The sequence below is a fragment of the Phyllobates terribilis genome, unplaced genomic scaffold (assembly GCF_046119375.1).
Source record: "Phyllobates terribilis strain yellow unplaced genomic scaffold, ASM4611937v1 Scaffold_10__3_contigs__length_209671492, whole genome shotgun sequence".
NCBI classification, from domain to species: Eukaryota; Metazoa; Chordata; class Amphibia; order Anura; family Dendrobatidae; genus Phyllobates; species Phyllobates terribilis.
In genome coordinates this window covers 60,571,747-60,580,015 of record NW_027362770.1, presented here as the reverse complement: position 1 = coordinate 60,580,015, position 8,269 = coordinate 60,571,747, and positions in this window count along the sequence as shown.

The following is an 8,269-nucleotide window of genomic DNA, read 5'->3' as shown; positions in this document are numbered from 1 at the left end:
CTTTGTAGCAGTGTGCAGTACTGATTCTATTAGGCCATCTATACTAAGCTCCACCAGATTTAAAATTACTAATCATGTTTATCTGTATCTTGGCTGGAAAATAATTTGGGTTTTGTAGCAGTGTGCAGTACTGATTCTAATAGGCCATCTATACTAAGGTCCACCAGATTTAAAATTACTAATCATGTTTATCTGTATCTTGGCTGGAAAATAATTTTGGCTTTGTAGCAGTGTGCAGTACTGATTCTATTAGGCCATCTATACTAAGCTCCACCAGATTTAAAATTACTAATCATGTTTATCTGTATCTTGGCTGGAAAATAATTTGGGCTTTGTAGCAGTGTGCAGTACTGATTCTATTAGGCCATCTATACTAAGCTCCACCAGATTTAAAATTACTAATCATGTTTATCTGTATCTTGGCTGGAAAATAATTTGGGCTTTGTAGCAGTGTGCAGTACTGATTCTATTAGGCCATCTATACTAAGCTCCACCAGATTTAAAATTAGTAATCATGTTTATCTGTATCTAGGCTGGAAAATAATTTGGGCTTTGTAGCAGTGTGCAGTACTGATTCTATTAGGCTATCTATACTAAGCTCCACCAGATTTAAAATGACTAATCATGTTTATCTGTATCTTGCCTGGGAAAATAATTTGGGCTTTGTAGCAGTGTGCAGTACTGATTCTATTAGGCCATCTATACTAAGCTCCACCAGATTTAAAATGACTAATCATGTTTATCTGTATCTTGGCTGGAAAATAATTTGGGCTTTGTAGCAGTGTGCAGTACTGATTCTATTAGGCCATCTATACTAAGCTCCACCAGATTTAAAATTACTAATCATGTTTATCTGTATCTTGGCTGGAAAATAATTTGGGCTTTGTAGCAGTGTGCAGTACTGATTCTATTAGGCCATCTATACTAAGCTCCACCAGATTTAAAATTACTAATCATGTTTATCTGTATCTTGGCTGGAAAATAATTTGGGCTTTGTAGCAGTGTGCAGTACTGATTCTATTAGGCCATCTATACTAAGCTCCACCAGATTTAAAATTACTAATCATGTTTATCTGTATCTTGGCTGGAAAATAATTTGGGCTTTGTAGCAATGTGCAGTACTGATTCTATTAGGCCATCTATACTAAGCTCCACCAGATTTAAAATTACTAATCATGTTTATCTGTATCTTGGCTGAAAAATAATTTGGGTTTTGTAGCAGTGTGCAGTACTGATTCTATTAGGCCATCTATACTAAGCTCCACCAGATTTAAAATTACTAATCATGTTTATCTGTATCTTGGCTGGAAAATAATTTTGGCTTTGTAGCAGTGTGCAGTACTGATTCTATTAGGCCATCTACACTAAGCTCCACCAGATTTAAAATTACTAATCATGTTTATCTGTATCTTGGCTGGAAAATAATTTGGGCTTTGTAGCAGTGTGCAGTACTGATTCTATTAGGCCATCTATACTAAACTCCACCAGATTTAAAATTACTAATCATGTTTATCTGTATCTTGTCTGGAAAATAATTTGGGCTTTGTAGCAGTGTGCAGTACTGATTCTATTAGGCCATCTATACTAAGCTCCACCAGATTTAACATTACTAATCATGTTTATCTGTATCTTGCCTGGAAAATAATTTGGGCTTTGTAGCAGTGTGCAGTACTGATTCTATTAGGCCATCTATACTAAGCTCCACCAGATTTAAAATTACTAATCATGTTTATCTGTATCTTGGCTGGAAAATAATTTGTGCTTTGTAGCAGTGTACAGTACAGATTCTATTAGGCCATCTATACTAAGCTCCACCAGATTTAAAATTACTAATCATGATTATCTGTATCTTGGCTGGAAAATAATTTGGGCTTTGTAGCAGTGTGCAGTACTGATTCTATTAGGCCATCTATCCTAAGCTCCACCAGATTTAAAATTACTAATCATGTTTATCTGTATCTTGGCTGGAAAATAATTTTGGCTTTGTAGCAGTGTGCAGTACTGATTCTATTAGGCCATCTATACTAAGCTCCACCAGATTTAAAATTACTAATCATGTTTATCTGTATCTAGGCTGGAAAATAATTTGGGCTTTGTAGCAGTGTGCAGTACTGATTCTATTAGGCCATCTATACTAAGCTCCGCCAGATTTAAAATTACTAATCATGTTTATCTGTATCTTGGCTGGAAAATAATTTGGGCTTTGTAGCAGTGTGCAGAACTGATTCTATTAGGCCATCTATACTAAGCTCCGCCAGATTTAAAATTACTAATCATGTTTATCTGTATCTTGGCTGGAAAATAATTTGGGCTTTGTAGCAGTGTGCAGTACTGATTCTATTAGGCCATCTATACTAAGCTCCACCAGATTTAAAATTACTAATCATGTTTATCTGTATCTTGGCTGGAAAATAATTTGGGCTTTGTAGCAGTGTGCAGTATTGATTCTATTAGGCCATCTATACTAAGCTCCACCAGATTTAAAATTACTAATCATGTTTATCTGTATCTTGGCTGGAAAATAATTTGGGCTTTGTAGCAGTGTGCAATACTGATTCTATTAGGCCATCTATACTAAGCTCCACCAGATTTAAAATTACTAATCATGTTTATCTGTATCTTGGCTGGAAAATAATTTGGGCTTTGTAGCAGTGTGCAGTACTGATTCTATTAGGCCATCTATACTAAGCTCCACCAGATTTAAAATGACTAATCATGTTTATCTGTATCTTGGCTGGAAAATAATTTGGGCTTTGTATCAGTGTGCAGTACTGATTCTATTAGGCCATCTATACTAAGCTCCACCAGATTTAAAATTACTAATCATGTTTATCTGTATCTTGGCTGGAAAATAATTTGGGCTTTGTAGCAGTGTGCAGTACTGATTCTATTAGGCCATCTATACTAAGCTCCACCAGATTTAAAATGACTAATCAAGTTTATCTGTATCTTGGCTGGAAAATAATTTGGGCTTTGTAGCAGTGTGCAGTACTGATTCTATTAGGCCATGTATACTAAGCTCCACCAGATTTAAAATTACTAATCATGTTTATCTGTATCTTTGCTGGAAAATAATTTGGGCTTTGTAGCAGTGTGCAGTACTGATTCTATTAGGCCATCTATACTAAGCTCCACCAGATTTAAAATGACTAATCATGTTTATCTGTATCTTGGCTGGAAAATAATTTGGGCTTTGTAGCAGTGTGCAGTACTGATTCTATTAGGCCATCTATACTAAGCTCCACCAGATTTAAAATTACTAATCATGTTTATCTGTATCTTGGCTGGAAAATAATTTGGGCTTTGTAGCAGTGTGCAGTACTGATTCTATTAGGCCATCTATACTAAGCTCCACCAGATTTAAAATTACTAATCATGTTTATCTGTATCTTGGCTGGAAAATAATTTGGGCTTTGTAGCAGTGTGCAGTACTGATTCTATTAGGCCATCTATACTAAGCTCCACCAGATTTAAAATTACTAATCATGTTTATCTGTATCTTGGCTGGAAAATAATTTGGGCTTTGTAACAGTGTGCAGTACTGATTCTATTAGGCCATCTATACTAAGCTCCACCAGATTTAAAATTACTAATCATGTTTATCTGTATCTTGGCTGGAAAATAATTTGGGCTTTGTAGGAGTGTGCAGTACTGAATCTATTAGGCCATCTATACTAAGCTCCACCAGATTTAAAATTACTAATCATGTTTATCTGTATCTTGGCTGGAAAATAATTTGGGCTTTGTAGCAGTGTGCAGTACTGATTCTATTAGGCCATCTATACTAAGCTCCATCAGATTTAAAATTACTAATCATGTTTATCTGTATCTTGGCTGGAAAATAATTTGGGCTTTGTAGCAGTGTGCAGTACTGATTCTATTAGGCCATCTATACTAAGCTCCACCAGATTTAAAATGACTAATCATGTTTATCTGTATCTTGACTGGAAAATAATTTGGGCTTTGTAGCAGTGTGCAGTACTGATTCTATTAGGCCATCTATACTAAGCTCCACCAGATTTAAAATGACTAATCATGTTTATCTGTATCTTGGCTGGAAAATAATTTGGGCTTTGTAGCAGTGTGCAGTACTGATTCTATTAGGCCATCTATACTAAGCTCCACCAGATTTAAAATTACTAATCATGTTTATCTGTATCTTGGCTGGAAAATAATTTGGGCTTTGTAGCAGTGTGCACTACTGATTCTATTAGGCCATCTATACTAAGCTCCACCAGATTTAAAATTACTAATCATGTTTATCTGTATCTAGGCTGGAAAATAATTTGGGCTTTGTAGCATTATGCAGTACTGATTCTATTAGGCCATCTATACTAAGCTCCACCAGATTTAAAATGACTAATCATGTTTATCTGTATCTTGGCTAGAAAATAATTTGGGCTTTGTAGCAGTGTGCAGTACTGATTCTATTAGGCCATCTATACTAAGCTCCACCAGATTTAAAATTACTAATCATGTTTATCTGTATCTTGGCTGGAAAATAATTTGGGCTTTGTAGCAGTGTGCAGTACTGATTCTATTAGGCCATCTATACTAAGCTCCACCAGATTTAAAATGACTAATCATGTTTATCTGTATCTTGGCTGGAAAATAATTTGGGCTTTGTATCAGTGTGCAGTACTGATTCTATTAGGCCATCTATACTAAGCTCCACCAGATTTAAAATTACTAATCATGTTTATCTGTATCTTGGCTGGAAAATAATTTGGGCTTTGTAGCAGTGTGCAGTACTGATTCTATTAGGCCATCTATACTAAGCTCCACCAGATTTAAAATTACTAATCATGTTTATCTGTATCTTGGCTGGAAAATAATTTGGGCTTTGTAGCAGTGTGCAGTACTGATTCTATTAGGCCATCTATACTAAGCTCCACCAGATTTAAAATTACTAATCATGTTTATCTGTATCTTGGCTGGAAAATAATTTGGGCTTTGTAGCAGTGTGCAGTACTGATTCTATTAGGCCATCTATACTAAGCTCCACCAGATTTAAAATTACTAATCATGTTTATCTGTATCTTGGCTGGAAAATAATTTGGGCTTTGTAGCAGTGTGCAGTACTGATTCTATTAGGCCATCTATACTAAGCTCCACCAGATTTAAAATTACTAATCATGTTTATCTGTATCTTGGCTGGAAAATAATTTGGGTTTTTGTAGCAGTGTGCAGTACTGATTCTATTAGGCCATCTATACTAAGCTCCACCAGATTTAAAATTACTAATCATGTTTATCTGTATCTTGGCTTGAAAATAATTTGGGCTTTGTAGCAGTGTGCAGTACTGATTCTATTAGGCCATCTATACTAAGCTCCACCAGATTTAAAATGACTAATCATGTTTATCTGTATCTTGGCTGGAAAATAATTTGGGCTTTGTAGCAGTGTGCAGTACTGATTCTATTAGGCCATCTATACTAAGCTCCACCAGATTTAAAATGACTAATCATGTTTATCTGTATCTTGGCTGGAAAATAATTTGGGCTTTGTAGCATTGTGCAGTACTGATTCTATTAGGCCATCTATACTAAGCTCCACCAGATTTAAAATTACTAATCATGTTTATCTGTATCTTGGCTGGAAAATAATTTGGGCTTTGTAGCAGTGTGCAGTACTGATTCTATTAGGCCATCTATACTAAGCTCCACCAGATTTAAAATTACTAATCATGTTTATCTGTATCTTGGCTGGAAAATAATTTGGGCTTTGTAGCAGTGTGCAGTACTGATTCTATTAGGCCATCTATACTAAGCTCCACCAGATTTAAAATTACTAATCATGTTTATCTGTATCTTGGCTGGAAAATAATTTGGGCTTTGTAGCAGTGTGCAGTACTGATTCTATTAGGCCATCTATACTAAGCTCCACCAGATTTAAAATTACTAATCATGTTTATCTGTATCTTGGCTGGAAAATAATTTGGGTTTTGTAGCAGTGTGCAGTACTGATTCTATTAGGCCATCTATACTAAGGTCCACCAGATTTAAAATTACTAATCATGTTTATCTGTATCTTGGCTGGAAAATAATTTTGGCTTTGTAGCAGTGTGCAGTACTGATTCTATTAGGCCATCTATACTAAGCTCCACCAGATTTAAAATTACTAATCATGTTTATCTGTATCTTGGCTGGAAAATAATTTTGGCTTTGTAGCAGTGTGCAGTACTGAATCTATTAGGCCATCTATACTAAGCTCCACCAGATTTAAAATTACTAATCATGTTTATCTGTATCTTGGCTGGAAAATAATTTGGGCTTTGTAGCAGTGTGCAGTACTGATTCTATTAGGCCATCTATACTAAGCTCCACCAGATTTAAAATTACTAATCATGTTTATCTGTATCTTGCCTGGAAAATAATTTGGGCTTTGTAGCAGTGTGCAGTACTGATTCTATTAGGCCATCTATACTAAGCTCCACCAGATTTAAAATGACTAATCATGTTTATCTGTATCTTGCCTGGAAAATAATTTGGGCTTTGTAGCAGTGTGCAGTACTGATTCTATTAGGCCATCTATACTAAGCTCCACCAGATTTAAAATGACTAATCATGTTTATCTGTATCTTGGCTGGAAAATAATTTGGGCTTTGTAGCAGTGTGCAGTACTGATTCTATTAGGCCATCTATACTAAGCTCCACCAGATTTAAAATTACTAATCATGTTTATCTGTATCTTGGCTGGAAAATAATTTGGGCTTTGTAGCAGTGTGCAGTACTGATTCTATTAGGCCATCTATACTAAGCTCCACCAGATTTAAAATTACTAATCATGTTTATCTGTATCTAGGCTGGAAAATAATTTGGGCTTTGTAGCATTATGCAGTACTGATTCTATTAGGCCATCTATACTAAGCTCCACCAGATTTAAAATGACTAATCATGTTTATCTGTATCTTGGCTAGAAAATAATTTGGGCTTTGTAGCAGTGTGCAGTACTGATTCTATTAGGCCATCTATACTAAGCTCCACCAGATTTAAAATTACTAATCATGTTTATCTGTATCTTGGCTGGAAAATAATTTGGGCTTTGTAGCAGTGTGCAGTACTGATTCTATTAGGCCATCTATACTAAGCTCCACCAGATTTAAAATTACTAATCATGTTTATCTGTATCTTGGCTGGAAAATAATTTGGGCTTTGTAGCAGTGTGCAGTACTGATTCTATTAGGCCATCTATACTAAGCTCCACCAGATTTAAAATTACTAATCATGTTTATCTGTATCTTGGCTGGAAAATAATTTGGGCTTTGTAGCAGTGTGCAGTACTGATTCTATTAGGCCATCTATACTAAGCTCCACCAGATTTAAAATTACTAATCATGTTTATCTGTATCTTGGCTGGAAAATAATTTGGGCTTTGTAGCAGTGTGCAGTACTGATTCTATTAGGCCATCTATACTAAGCTCCACCAGATTTAAAATGACTAATCATGTTTATCTGTATCTTGGCTGGAAAATAATTTGGGCTTTGTAGCAGTGTGCAGTACTGATTCTATTAGGCCATCTATACTAAGCTCCACCAGATTTAAAATTACTAATCATGTTTATCTGTATCTTGGCTGGAAAATAATTTGGGCTTTGTAGCAGTGTGCAGTACTGATTCTATTAGGCCATCTATACTAAGCTCCACCAGATTTAAAATTACTAATCATGTTTATCTGTATCTTGGCTGGAACATAATTTGGGCTTTGTAGCAGTGTGCAGTACTGATTCTATTAGGCCATCTCTACTAAGCTCCACCAGATTTAAAATTACTAATCATGTTTATCTGTATCTTGGCTGGAAAATAATTTGGGCTTTGTAGCAGTGTGCAGTACTGATTCTATTAGGCCATCTATACTAAGCTCCACCAGATTTAAAATGACTAATCATGTTTATCTGTATCTTGCCTGGAAAATAATTTGGGCTTTGTAGCAGTGTGCAGTACTGATTCTATTAGGCCATCTATACTAAGCTCCACCAGATTTAAAATGACTAATCATGTTTATCTGTATCTTGGCTGGAAAATAATTTGGGCTTTGTAGCAGTGTGCAGTACTGATTCTATTAGGCCATCTATACTAAGCTCCACCAGATTTAAAATTACTAATCATGTTTATCTGTATCTTGGCTGGAAAATAATTTGGGCTTTGTAGCAGTGTGCACTACTGATTCTATTAGGCCATCTATACTAAGCTCCACCAGATTTAAAATTACTAATCATGTTTATCTGTATCTAGGCTGGAAAATAATTTGGGCTTTGTAGCATTATGCA